We start from the raw sequence: 15,799 nt of genomic DNA, 5'->3' as shown, positions 1-15,799 counted from the left end.
CTGCTTTTTGTCACTTTTGCTAAACAGAAAAATCTTCCTACCTTTTTTAAGATTTCTATTTACGGTTGAAATCATCGATGCAGTAACCGCTTTATGATCGCTGATTCCCTGTTCTCCATTAACTGTTTCAAATCACGCTAAACAGTTATTACTGGAATAAATGATGACTAACTGAAACCCTTATCTGCTGACAGGTGTTGTTGATATACCTCAATGTGGACAGCTGAAAATGTGTGCCCCGACCGGGACTCGAACCCGGGATCTCCTGCTTACATGGCAGACGCTCTATCCATCTGAGCCACCGAGGACACAGATGAATAGCACGACTGCAGGGACTTATCCCTTGCACGCTTCCCGTGAGACTCACATTCCCAACTGCCCACAATTCTATATATGTAATGTACCTTATAGACATTTGCCCATTCACTCATTACTCGCGCACACTTTGGCGATTCCCGTAAGAGTTTGGACAACCTGTGCGCATTCACACAGACGAAGGTCAATGGCTGGGTAGCCTTTAACTATATATATGAAGACAGTAACTGTTCTCGAAAGAAAAGAATACTGTTGATGACCGTGCAGCTTTTCCCTGGAATAAATGATGACTAACTGAAACCCTTAGCTGCCGACAGGTGTTGTTGATATACCTCGATGTGGACAGCTGACCTGACCTGCACTGCGCAAAACGTAGAACACAAAACACTTTCTGTTGTCCCAACACCATTTTTACTAGAAATGAAGTTGGCGCATACTGTTGCTACCTAGTGTGAACCATGTAAAACTCTAGAGTTTATTCTTTTTAACAGTACATTGTTCAAGCACATATCTCAAAGAACATAATAGTTATAATTTTTTAAAAATTGGATGATTCTTTTTGATGCACCCTGTATATATCTGTCTTCCAGCTTGTTTTAGTTGTCCTTTGTACAAGTGAAATGAGGTGTTGTCCAGAGTTTTCAGTTGCATCTGGAGATGAGTCTGGTGGGTAATAGAAGGATCCAGTTATCATTTTATGCCCACCTGATACTGTGAATAGTAATTTATTAGTCTCATAACATAAACTTACAAATCATGTGATTATGGTACAGGAGACACGTCAAAAATTACAAACTAGAATCTAATATTAATTTTTAAAACTATATTTAGTCTATATAGCAGTATCTATATTTTCTTATTTTCCAGCATAGGTAAATATATTTATTGACAATGGACATTTTTTTTCCCCCACAATATAATGCTAATTTGTGGTTGGATTCTGCTCATATTATCAGTTCACCTTCCATGAACTCGTCTAATGAGTAATAACATTTGTGTATAAGAATTTCAAGTAACTTCTTTTTTAGTATCCCTAGTTACAAGTTTAGAATGTTTTTGCCATTAAGTTTGTTGCAGACTTTCATGCCCATATATTGTGGGATCTGAGCATACAATTTCAATCTATGGGCAGATACTGAGTCTTGCCCAAACAATATTAAGTTTCTACCTTGGTGGATTCAAGTTTCTTGTCTACTGTGACAAATACACCACCTTCATTTCCCATTTGCCTGCCTTTCAATATACAATTAAACTTTCCCCCAAAATCTCACTTTTGTCAATTTCAGGTTTCAACCAGCTTTCTTACCTAGTATTATGTGAGCATCACTGATTTTCATGAGTGCTTAGATAAATATTGCTCTGGCCTTGTAACATTAGTCAGCATTGGCTTGTTAAGTAGTACTGTGACAGAGCTGAAAAAGCAAGGGGAAGCTACACCCAGTATGTTTCCTGAGGACATGTATCTCTGCTGTATAGTTTAATGATGGTGGTGCCTTCCCAGGTAAAATATTCCAGAGATATTCAGATCCCCCCAAACAGGGACTACTTCAGGGGATGTTAACAGCAGAGAAAAACAAATCTGGCTTTGTAAAGGTTAGAATGTAAAACATTACCTCCTATAATCATGTAGGTAAGTTAGAGAAATTGAAAAGGTAGACAGTGAAGCAGTGTTGACAGGAAGAACAGAATCACTGGTCAGGTACGTACAGGGCTTTAAAATAGGGATAATGCAGGATTAGGCCTAAAAACGAACAAGCAATTAAGAATGTGGGTGAACTGTAATGAACATCATACCACTTGTATTGTAGCCAAGATACTCACAAAGCCACCACACAGCAAGGTATTAAGATTATGTGTACTTGCTAACTCAGTAGATGGTGTTATGAGACCAATTAAATGACCTGATATGTTAAAGGTAGATGGTGTAATGAGATCAATTAAATGACTTGATATGTTAAAGGAGACAAAAATTTAGCTGCACAAGGGACTACTAGAATTCAGTAGCACAAAAGGAAGAAGCTGGAAAAATAGTAGGGAACATGGACTGGGCTAAAAGAATATAATTACAAATATTTGGTCTAACAATCGTGTAATCTTGGAAGGGATGTGGAGACACTAGAAGGTTTAAGATAAATTATGTTCTGCTTATAAGACAGAGATTATAAACTAGAAAATATTTCCAGGAGCAGTTTTGAATACTGATGTGATTGATTAATTATGAAATGCAAATTAAAGCTGAGAAAGTTTCAGAAAGATAGGAAAGTAAAAAGACAAAACCTGAATACATTTAAGTAAGAAGAGGTTTCATCTTGTTTCTACGTACTTAAAGCATTTTTCTTTTTCATAATTTTTCCCACATACAGTGGTGTATTTTTGTGAGATTTTTAAGCATGTATTTCTACGTTATTTACATATTTTTACGCGTTTTTTCCTCCACCATGGATCCTTGATCCTTCCATATGTATCAAAATGAAGAGTTTCCTTATCCCTAGCCAGAAGCCAGACCCACATACTGTTCATGTGTTGTTGTTTGACTCATTGAATCTCCCCAAATGGCCTTACTGCCAAATTACACATCTTCAGCTGCAACCCCTCCTTCCACAATCCAAAATGACCTCTATCTACTCAGATTATGCCAGTCCTTAACCCTGACCAACATAGTCCTGCAAAACCACATCAGTCAGGTCCAAACCGCCTTGCAGTACATCCTCTCCATCTGTAAAATTCTCCTGATAACAACCCCAAATTTCTGGGCACCATATAACACATTGAAATTTTTGCCCTCCAGGAACTAGAGTGCCACCCCACAAAACTCTCCAGCCTGTTCACTTCATCTCACACCCTGGACTACCACTAACCACCACCTCTACAACAACCTCCCCCACATCCTCTTACAGCTGACAAACCCTGCCTCATAGATCTACTACATTTACTCCACCCACAAAATTTCCCTCCTACTGCCATACAGAATCCAGAACCTAAACAGAGCTGAAACACACCCATGAACCTTTCCTCCAAAAGCATTAGCCTCACAGAAGTATCAGTCCTTTCTGAAGGTCTCTGCTGTTGCCCCACTCCCAAATTCAATCATGCAGGTCTTGTTAAAGACATCTCCTTCTCCCGGTCCCTACAGTGGAAACACTTTCTCCCCACAAACCCTACTAATTGGACTCACTCAAAGACCAATGTTGAACCCTGCCTGACTCAATTCACTCCTCCAACCAATTGTGACCCACCCCCACTGTTGCTAAATCAGCCCCTGTTAACTTCCCAGAATTTTTAACCTCAAACCTTGCCCCAATGTCATTCCCCAAATCCCTCAACATTCAAACTAGCCTTACATCTGCAGAAAGAATCGCAATCTACCACCTAAAAAATAATCCCAACCTTATATCCTACCTGCTGACAGAGGCTCCAGCACTGTTATTTTGAACTGCAAGAATTGCATGGTTGAAGGATTCCACAAGCTGTCGGATTCATCCAGCTACAAACCCTGCCACAGTGACCTCATTCCACATATCCAACAGGATCTCCAGTCTCTCCTCAAATCCTCAGGCCCATTCCAGAATCTCTCCCCAGAGTCCATTTCTCTCATCACCCCTACCACTCCTCACACTCCTACCTTCTACATGCTTCCTAAAGTCCATACTCCCAACCACCCAAGATGCCCCTTTGTAGCCAGTTACTGTGCCCCCACTGAGAGAATCTCTGCTCTTGTAGACCAGCACCTTCATCCTATAACCCACAACCTACCCTCCTATATAAAAGATACCAACCACAGTTCCTGTTCATTTACCATATGGTACACTGCATGTGGCTATTGATTCCACCTCGCTTTATGCTGACATCCCTAATACCCATTCCCTTGCCACTATTGAGCTCTACCTTTCCCAATGCCTGTTGGACTCCTGACATAAAACCACCTTCCTAGTCACCATGACCAACTGTATCCCCACCCACAATTACTTCTCCTTTGAAGACATCACCTACAAACAAATTAGGGGTATGACAATGTACATCCACGTGGCACAGTCGTATGCCAACCTATTCATGGGCCATCTAACCACTCAGAATCCCAAACCACTCACCTGGTTCAGATTCATTTATGACATCCTGGGTTGAGGGTGAGGATACTCTGTACACATTCCTCCTGAACCTCAACACCTTCTCCCCCATTTGCTTGACCTGGCCCTCCTCAACCCAACAAGCAACCTTTCCTGTGACCATCACATCTGTAGTGATGAGCAATCCCTCTCAATATATACCAAGGGCCTCACTGATGCCTTCACAGACCATAATTGCTCTCCTAACCTTGTACAAAAACAGATCTCCAGTGCCTTATCTCTCCAGTCACCCACTGCCTCTCAAAGTCCCACCACATGGCCACACAGTAGCATTCCCTTCGAGACTCAGTGCCACCCAGGACTGGAGCAATTGAATCATGTTCTCCACCAAGGTATCGACTACCTCTTGTCCTGCCATGAAATGAGGAATATCCTACCCACTATCTTTCCCATGCCTCCCATGGTGGTATTCTACCACCCACCGAATCTATACAATATTCTCATTTATTCCTACACAACCCCTGCTCCCACCCCCTTGCATCATGGCTCATATCCCTGTAGTAGATCTAGATGCAAAACTTGCCCCATACATCCTCCCACCACCACCTACTACAGTTCAGTCACAAGCATCACCTATCCAATCCAGGTAGGGCTACCTGTGAAACCAGTCATGTGATCTACAAGCAAAGCTGCAACCACTGTGCTGCGTTGTATGTGCACATGACAGCCAACAAGCAATATGTGTGCATGAATGCACACCAACAAACTGTGATCAAGAAACAACTGGACCACTCACTTGCGGAGCACACTGCCCAACACAACATTGTTCATTTCAGTGGTTCTTCACAGCCTGTGCTATCTGGATCTTCCTATTAACACCTGCTTTTCTGAATTGCACTGGTGGTAACATTCTTTCTGTTCCTATTCCAGGACTACACAGTCCTCTCTTGCACCAACACACCCACAGTCTTTTTACTTATCTCCTTTTTCACTGCCCCCCACCCCACCTCCCTGCACTCTGTCAAACATCCCTACTGCACCTCGCTGGCCTGCGCTCTCTCCATCTCGCCCCTGTATGCTCCCACAGGCAGCACTTAGCTGTACTCCACCCCTACCCTGCTATCCCTCCCCCTATCCAACCAGCCTCCTTCTCAGCCCCACTACTCAAATTGCTTTTCCCATCATCCGCTGTTACTCACAGTCTGGCCTTGGTAGCCAGAGACTGTGGGCATGTATGATTTGGTAAGAACAGAAGGTCCTGGAGTTACCTTCGACATAAATTTTTTATCGTAAAGTTATACTAATGATAAAATAAGAAACCTGGCCTTAAATAAAGGAGGATATCACTGACCATCCATATTTTGGGGATAAGTGGAAAACCTTAGTCCAAGGAGGGACAACTGTCAGTGGTATGGTAAGGATGGATTATGGTAAATCATGTTTTGTTTTGGAGAGTGAAGAAAATTAGGCTCAGATGGCGACTGTGTACCAAAATTTGTAGAACTTGATTTAATTACATTTATTCATCAAGGATGTGGACTCTTTGGAGTATGAAAATGTGTTCAACATACGAAAAAAGTTTACTACTTTAGGAACTTCAGTAAAAAAGTGTACTGTCTGTAAGATGAAAGACAACAATCAAGTGATAATATATAAGTTTTACCTGATAATACCTAAAAGCTTACATGACCTCATGGCTGCTAATTTCTTTGGCCAGTTACCATTGGGTAGAGGGGGGAAGGGGGGGGGGGGACTTACATATTTGTGCTAGTTGAAGGATGGAAGTATGTTAAACTCTATCCTATTAAGCATGTCAACACAGAGACAGTGACTAGATGTCTTTGGGAATATTTCTCAGATATAGGAAAGCCACATGGATTGTTGACAGATAATGGCCTGCTGTTTGTGAGTAAGGCCTTCAAAGAGTTTAAGAGTTTTTAACATGGGAAAATGTTAGACACATTGCTGTCTCAAAATACCATTCACAAAGTAACCCTTGTGAATGCATAATAAAAGAAATTGCTGGGCTGTGCAGGGTCTATTATTTGATGGGGCACATGAGTTGGGCACAATTAATCCCCAAATTACAAGGGACCGTTAATAAATTACCACATTTAACAACAAGATTGTCACCTGTGGAAATAATGGATAAGCCATTTCTAGGAGAACCTGTATTAAAATTGCTTTGTTGGACTCAGGCTGAAACTAGAACAGTAGAGCTGGCACCTCAACCAGCACAGGAAAACATAATAGATAGTGCAGATTTAAAAGTGAAATGGTATAATATACAGACCCAAATATCAGAATTTAATAGTGAGATCTAGTACTAATTGATGACTGACATGTGAGTTCAAACCCAAGAAAGACATAAATAAATTTTTTCCAAAGTGTGTTGGCCTGTACAGAGGCATAGGGTTATCACACCCCAAAGCATTATTTTTGGTTGAGCCAACAATGGGGGAAAAGAAAGGTTTAGACAACATGGAAATGGCAAAGAAGTACAGATTAGATTAGATTAGATTAGATTTTCATTCCATAGATCCGTGCTGAGGAGATCCTCGTGGATGTGCAACATGTCAATTTATTTTATTTTTTTAAGCTGAAATAACCATACTAATAGTATGAATATATACAATACATCATTTGTTTCTATTAAAAAATTCGTCAACGGAGTAGAAGGAGTTGGCCACTAGTAAGTCTTTCAGGCTCCTTTTAAACTGATCTTTATTTGTAACTAAATTTTTTATGTTTACTGGCAAATTATTGAAGATGAGTGTTCCTGAGTAGTGGACCCCTTTTTGAACTAAAGTAAGTGCTTTTAAGTCCTTGTGCAGATCATTTTTGTTCCTGGTATTGTATGTATGAACTGAGCTGTTTGTTGGAAAAAGAGATATATTATTTAGGACAAATTTCATTAATGAGTAAATATACTGAGAGGCAGTAGTTAGTATAAACAGTTCTTTGAAGAGGTTTCTACAGGACGTCCGTGAATTTACTCCACAAATAATATGTATTACACGCTTTTGGACTCTGAAAACTTTTGTTTGACTTGAAGAGTTACCCCAAAATATCATACCATATGACATTATGGAATGAAAGTAGGCAAAGTATGCAAGCTTTTTCATTTTTATGTCGCCTATGTCTGCTAACACTCGAATTGCAAATACAGATTTGTTAAGGCATTTCTGCAGTTCTGTGGTGTGCTCTTCCCAACTGAATTTATTATCAAGTTGTAATCCCAGGAATTTAAGACTGTCAATCTCTTCTATCTGCTCTTCTTCATATTTTATGCATATGCTGGGTGGAAACCTCTTCAGGTTCTGAATTGCATATAGTGAGTCTTTTCGAAGTTTAATGTCAGTGAGTTGGCTTTAAACCATTTATTAATATCCATCAAAATATCATTAGCAGATCTTTCTAGAACTACACTTGACATACTATTTATTGCAATACTTGTGTCATCTGCAAACAAAACGAACTCTGCTTCTGGCAGTGTAACTGATGAGAGATCATTAATGTACGCAAGAAAAAGCAATGGCCCTAAGATGGATCCTTGTGGGACACCACATGCAATTTCTTCCCATTCTGATGATGACTTAATTCACTAGTCCCTTGCACTGACACCCTTTGTTTCCTGTTAGTGAGGTATGACTTGAACCATTTTGCAGCACTGCCCGTGACACCACAGAATTCTAATTTACTTAAAAGGATGTTGTGGTTCACACAATCAAATGCCTTTGACAAATCACAGAAAATACCTGCTGCTTGTAATTTGTTATTTAATGAATTAAGTACATTTTCACTGTAGGTGAAAATAGCCTTCTCGATATCAGAACCCTTCAGAAATCCAAACTGTGTTCTTTATAATATGTTATTTGTGGTCAGATGGTTGAGCAGCTGCCTGTACATTACTTTTTCTAAAATTTTTGAGAACAATGAACTACTCAAAGAAAAAAAAAGTCAGTCAGCTATAAATTTGAAAAACATGGTACAAGATGTATTATGTTATGATTATCAAGGATGTACCTGATAATTTTTGTTAATTTTCATAATAATTTGTTGTGTTGCGGGTGGGTTGTGTTTGACTTTTATGGGGAGGAGTGGGATTTGGCATACTACATGTCACACACATGTACACATGTACAGACTATGCACAAACAAAGATGATTTAGGGGTATTCTTTTGCTAGGCTTGTCACTGTCTCAATTGGAGGGATGAATAGGACAGGGAGTCCTTCTAATAAGGTTGATATAGAAATGACAAGCCAGTGCTAAGAAGGAAAATGAGTTTTGGAGGGAGGAAAATAGACAGGAGAACTCATAGTGGAAAAGTGGGAGATAGCTGGAGTTTCATGGAGGGTGCAGCATTAAGATGAGCTGAAGTAAAAGGTGAGAAGTATGGAAGTACTCAATAAAATAGTAGAAAGGGAGGATGAGGTACTTCAAATTGGGAGTTATGAGTAAGTATTTCCCAAAAAAGGGAGCTTATGCCAGATTTGCATGGGCTGTGGAAGGGAGGACCCCAACCATTTTAGAGGAAAAGAGAGGTACATCACACTAACTGGGCCTATGAAATAAGAGGAAAAGAGTACTGAATCCCTATAAAGATAGCTTTCAAGAAGGGAGAAATGCTTAAGGTAAATATCTGTGAAGAAAAGGAATTAGGACCCTGCTTAATGGAGTATCTCCTCCAAACTGCATAATAAATTGAGAAAGTAAAAATTGGCTAACTCTGTAATTTACCAAGAGTATTTGAGTCTCTGCATAATTCTGATGTTTGATCTTAAAATTGTGTATAACAATTGCTTCCTCCAAAGGCAGGGTTACAAATTAATGGTTAAAGAACTGAAAGTGCTCTGAAAGAAAGCTATGTAATAACAGTTCACTCTATGTCACTTTTATAGTCAAAATAGAGGAGCAATTAAATTAAAAACAACAGTCTTAATGAAAAATTTTAATTAGAGGATATGTATGTTTGTACTTCCCGATTGTTATGCATATGATAATGACATCTCATCTTCTAATGGGTGGATATGTAGTGATCCTAGCCATTCATGAAAGGGCATGTATCACATATGTCAAATATAGAGCTCAGAGTAAAGATGTTCATGATAGCAATTAGTTTGAAAACATTGGGCCACATACTGTGGAAAAGTATTACTCGACAGGTATGGAGACTACCTGCTGGAGAGCACTTGTAATCTTCGTGGAGCAAGGGGGAAAGGAGTAGTTCTGGTACAATGGAAGACCTCCAGCACCAAGGAAGATGAACATGACATGTATAAGCAGTTGTTTTACACTATTCCTAGACATGTTAATGAGATGGCTTTGAGACAGTAATGATAGTTGGTTCTGGGAATAGTAACTTCCCACATAGTGTGTAACTGTTTATTTTTGACAATATACAGAGTTAACTGAAATCAGTCTACACTTTATTTAAGTAGAGAATCAGTGTTTTGTTTTATAGCCACTTCACTTATAGAAATCTGCATCGAAGAAAGAAGTTTGATGCCAAAGAAGAAAAGGGCACAGCATTGCTGGACCCTGAGATAAATGACAAGAGTTGTAAGGTTGAATCTCTACACCCATCTAATAAGGGAGTGTTGGGTGTATCTGCATGGAGTAATGGGTGTAGAACAGATGCTCAAGCAATCGAAACATCGCCTCACAAGCTAAACACAGTAGTCATGAGCCACTAATAAGCACTCCAAGATGGGTGTGCAATACTGCAAGAAGCACTCATTCATAGCATGTATAGATTTAGAAAAAGCTTTTGGTAATGTATACATTCTTTTATGTTTTGAAATTATCAGGGTTGAAATATAGGGAATGAGAGGTAATCTAGAACTTTTACAGAAATCATACTGTAGTTCTATGGACAAAGGATGTGAAGGGGAGGCAGCAGTTAAGAAGGGAATCAGACAGGATTTTAGCCTATCTCCCACGTTTTCCAGTTTACAAATAGAGCACAGAGTAAGGAACCCTAGGAGAAAATTGGAAAGGGAATTAAAGTTGAATGAAAGAAAAAAAGTACTGCTACTAGTCATTTCATTTCCTGTTCCACTAATAGACAGAGTAAGGGAAAAACAACTGTCTATATGCCTATGCATGAGCCCTAATTTAATATATCTTATCTTCATGGTCGTTACACAAAATTTATGTTGGCAGCAGTAGGATTGTTCTGCAGTCTGCTTCAAATGTTGGTTCTCTAAATTTTCTCAACAGTGTTTCTAAAAAGAGCATCCCTACCCTCAAAGGATTCCCATTTGAGTTCCCAAGGCATCTCTGTAAATCTTACATGTTGTTCGAAACTATTGGTAACAAATCTAGCAGAATTTCTTCGATATGTTCCTTCAGTCTGACCTGGTACAGATCCTAAACACTTGAGCAGTACTCAAGAATAGCTCTCATTAGTGTTTTATATGTGGTATCCTTTAAAGGTGAACTACTCTTTCCTAAAAGTGTCCCAATAGGCTAATGTCGACCATTCACCATGCCTACCACAGTTCTCACTTGCTTGTTTCATTTCATATTGCTTTACAACATTACATCCAGACATTTAAACAACTTTACTGCATCAAGCAGGACACTAGTAATGCTGTATCTAAACATTAAAGGTTAATTCTTCCTACTCATCTGCATTAACTTACATTTTTCCACATTTAAAGCTAGCTGCCATTCACCACACAAACTAGAAATTTTGCCTAAGTCATCTTGTATCTTCCTACAGTCACTCAACTTTGACACTTTACTGTACACCATAGTATCATCAGCAAACCACTGCAGATTGCTGCTCATCCTGTCTGCCAAATCCTTAATGTATGTAGAGAACAACAATGGTGCTATTGCACTTTCCTGGGGCACTCTTGATGATGCCCTTGTCCCTGATGAACACACTATTGAGAACAACATACTAGATTCTATTACTTAAAAAGTATTTGAGCCACTTAGATATCTGTGAACTTATTCCATATGCTTGTACCTTTGTTAACAACCTGCAATTGGGCAGTGTGTCATGGGGCTATATGCTGAGCAAGAGATTCATGGTAAATGCCCGAGAGTACTCTTTGTAAAACCAAAATGGGATTCCATTTGGAACTGGTGACTTGCTTGCTTTCAAATCTTTCAGTTATTTCTGTTTACCAGTGATGCTTATTACTATGTCGCCCATATGGGAGTCTGTCTGATGGTCAAATGAGAGTATGTTTGCATGATTCTCCTGTGTGAATGATTTCTTGAATGTCAAATTTAAAACTTCGACTTTCATTTTGTTATCTTCAACTGCCACACCAGGCTGGTCAACTAAGGGACTGAATGGAAGCCTTAGAAAATGGATAATTCAATTTTGTTCAGTTAAAGATTTTGTTAAATTGTGACCAGAGAGCCATATTATCAGTTAATGCAATTATTGTTAATGGGTTAAAAACAAGCCAAGCATCTAAAGTAATTCTTAAGTTGCTTTTATTTCTCATTGAAATGATGCACCCTGTAAGAATACATCATGCTAGTGCTGTCTTGTTCAGTGATGTCTGAAGCGGAACTGGTACGAGGTAAGTCTTAAAAAAAGCCCCTCATGCTTGTCTGTGGTACAAGCATTTGCAGATACACTATTTACAATCTATGTCTTTTATATTGCTTTGAAGTTCCATTAAACTGATATGTCACAGGCAATCTACATGCTGCCATATCTTGATTTATTTATTTAAATTGATTTCTAAGGATCTGGGAGAGGTCGAACCACTTTCAGGTATGAAAAGAGAAGTGTTACCTCTTGTCCAGCAACAATGTAATAAAATAAATTGTTGCTGTAACAGAAAAAATAAATCTAAGAGAATCAAGAATCACTGAATGTTTTGAATAGTGCAAAATTCTAGACAATCTTAAGATTTAATTCATTATCTCACAGTCCCAAGGAAATAAGTAGTTAATCAAATTATTCAAGAATGCCACGTCTTTAACTGCCTATGAGAATGTAATTAATCACCTTTAAACAATGAATGTATCCTGTTCTACATCTACATCCATACTCGGCAAACCAATGTGACATGCATGAAGCAGGGTACTTTCCATTGCACCAGTTATTAGGGATTCACCCATTCCATTCACATGGGAAGAATGGCTGTTTAAAAGCCTCTGGGTGCACTGTAATAAATGTAATCTTCTCCTCACAATCCCTATGAGAAATTAACCAAAGACCAAACTTCACATGTCAGTTTGTTTATCAGGCAATAACAATCCATATACCAAAATATAAGTGAGTGGAGAAGAAATTAATATTCCATAAGCCACTGAACTACGTGTGGTGGATTTGTATGATGTATGAAATAAATTAGTGGAAAGTGATTGTGTGACCAATATATCACATTGAACATGAAGAAAAGATGATGAACATTTACCTTCTGTCAACCATAAGCTCATTACAGGTGAGAAATTTGATGATAAAAACAGATGAACCTTGCGTATGGGTACATTTGGTCACTAAATCTACATAGGGGTGTAGAGATGCCAATGCTGTCAGAACCTGACTCATGAAAACATTAACAGCAAAATATAATTTGACTGTTGTTGTCATTATCCCTCTCCTCCTCCTCCTCCTCCTCCTCCTCCTCCTCCTCCTCATCATCATCATCATCATCATCATCATTATTGGCATCAACTATTTGGAACTTAGTGCTGAATAAAACTCTCCTCCATGCAGTATGATATTTAATTTTATGTATATGTGTTGTTCCCACATTTTTTAATATCATAAGCCTATCTTCCATCAGACAATTGTCTCTTTCTTTCCTTGTAAACTGGAATCCAGCAGAGAACTTCCTTGATCCTACCACCAGCTACCCAGCTGGCTACATGAGCGCCCCCCCCCCCCCCCACTTGTATTTCATTTTCATTACAGTCATAATTACATTTCCCACTCTTGTTTGTTTACTGATCATTTAGTAATTTTCCAGTTTCTTTTAGTTATTCCCAACATGGATCTCTCCATTCAGAACTGATTAAACCTTATTCCTTGAAAAGTTTTTTATTAAATGTCCATGTCTTGTCACCATACATGCTGATTTTAAGCTTTCCATTGAAAGACACATCTTTACATCTGTAACAGCACAGACCATAGGCACAGCTTGGTACTGTAGGCAAAGTGCTGACTTCTGGGCACAGACAGTTGAAGTCAACCTGTTGACACAGTACCCCTTCAGAAGCAGGTGCTTGTGTGCCACCCCTTCCACAGGCAGTATCTGTGCCAAAGACATTGATCACCTTTTGGGAAGGCAGAAGGTTCATCAACATGGAGGAACATTGCAGAGATGAGCTTCCATGCTAGGCAGAAGGTTCATCAATGTGAAAGAAAATGGCAGAGGTGTGTGTCCTGTGTGGTTAGTGCTAGACAGCTGAATTTTAACCCCCAGACCAGCAAGCAGACTATCAGCACAGCAGGACTAAGCTGAAACACCTCCCTTGTGTCAATTTCTGCTGCAACATTGACAACTTACTACTAATGCAGCATTCTACTGACCGCCAACCTCTGCCTGACAGTCCAGGCCCTTTGCAGCCTGCAACTGCTGCCACCTCACGGTCCAAAGCACGAACAAACAGTCACTGTACTCTGAGCTGCTGGAGTTGGCCATCCATCTGCTACTGCTCTCCATCCAACGGTACAGACTTTGACTCAGGGCAATACCATCACCTCCCATGTCTATGGGACACCAGGGCACAATATAAGAAGTCTTCAGTGCCTACTGCTTGCAACCAGCCATGCAGCTGTGTCCTCCACTGTCAACTCAGGCCCTAAGGTGTCAGCAACACAAGTAAGCAGGGCACCTATCAACTGTGTTTGTAAACTGCAGGGCCATCTGTACCACCTCTGCCACACGAACATTAGAATATTACGAGTCAATGTTAGGCCACACCCTGGATAAGGACACTTGAATATAATTGTTCAAGGGAGTACAACAGACCGTTATCTTCACATTCATGTTTCTCTGCAGCTTATTCTGGCCCATTACATTGTCGAGTCAGAAGTGGAATGGTCTGGGAACTGAGTCATTGAAGGAGAAGGCCTGTTTCATTCTGGTGACAGAAGCTGATGGAGACTGCAGTGGTGGTTTAATGAATGTAAGTAGTGGCTTAGATTTTGATTTTCACTCATGGGGTCCATGCATCCCTGGAGTCAGGCTGTCCTGTTTCCATAATGCTGGGATTAGATACCATTGTGGTGTTCAGTAAGGGAGCAAAGGGTTGAATCATTTATACCTGTAGTATGCACCCAGTGCAAAGTACCATGACACTCAGCTTTGTGCACTGAGTCACACCTCTTGATGTGCTGGATATGCTGACAGAAAGAGTCTTATGCCAGTCAGTGCTGACAGTCAACACAGCTCAGGTGTACTAAACCATGGGTTCCCTGAAAGCTTAGGTATAGGTTAGACCAGCCATACTGTTTTTCTTGTATATAGGAATTTTGCAACAGAGAGAGAGTCTTGGGAGTAGTTAAAGTATATGTTTAGGTAATTGATAAAAGGAACTCCTAAGAGAGACTTATATTATGAGGAATGAGTACTGTGCCAATGTGAATGGTAGAAACTTAGTGTGTCTAATTTTGCAGGAAACATTGATATCTTTTAGTGCAATATTTTGTTTATTTACTGAAATGTGTACTACGAAAAATGATAATCTTGTGGTAGGATAACCACCATGGCAGTAGTTAGATAATACTGTTTAGTTCCAATATTTAACGCACAAGTAAGGTAAAAGGTAAAAGGTAAAGGTAAAGGTAGACAGTGATGGCACAGCACTGACAAAGAAGAACATGGTCCAAGTGTCGCTACAGGTTTGGGTTGTTAGGATTTGCTGTCTTAGCATCATGCAACACTGACTCGAAGCTGCAATGAGCTGAGCCACTACGTTGATGCAAGACAACTTATTGGCCCTGACATGATCAATTAAACTGCTCCATGCCCCCTGAGACACAGTGAGCACAATAGCAGAAAATCCACTTACAATACCTGTCCAGGCTAGAGATTTGACATTACGGGAGAACAAGTCATGTATTGAGAAGTGTTATGAAGTACCAAAGGTGTACTAAGGGCACAGAAGGGTAGCTGGTAAGCGACTGTGGTCATACAGTAAGTTTTGCAGTATTGGACAACTATGAAGTGGGGTCACTGGTCTAGTCTCTCAAGGAAAGAGGTAACTGTGAATTGAAGTGTTAAGGTTTCTTATGATGAACTGGGGATTTCTTATGAAGCAATACTATGATGATGATAAGTTAGGGTTTGATTATCTTGTATTATGAACGATGATAAATTATTATGTGCATTGTTGAGGTACTGTGAAGGTGAAGTTTGTGTTAGGGATTATTTGTTATGAACGTGTAATGAATTCATTAAGTCACAGAACAATGGTGTTGTTCATGGTCAATAT

This window comes from Schistocerca nitens, chromosome 7, assembly GCF_023898315.1.
Source record: "Schistocerca nitens isolate TAMUIC-IGC-003100 chromosome 7, iqSchNite1.1, whole genome shotgun sequence".
Taxonomy (NCBI): Eukaryota; Metazoa; Arthropoda; class Insecta; order Orthoptera; family Acrididae; genus Schistocerca; species Schistocerca nitens.
Note: the sequence above shows the minus strand (reverse complement) of the source record.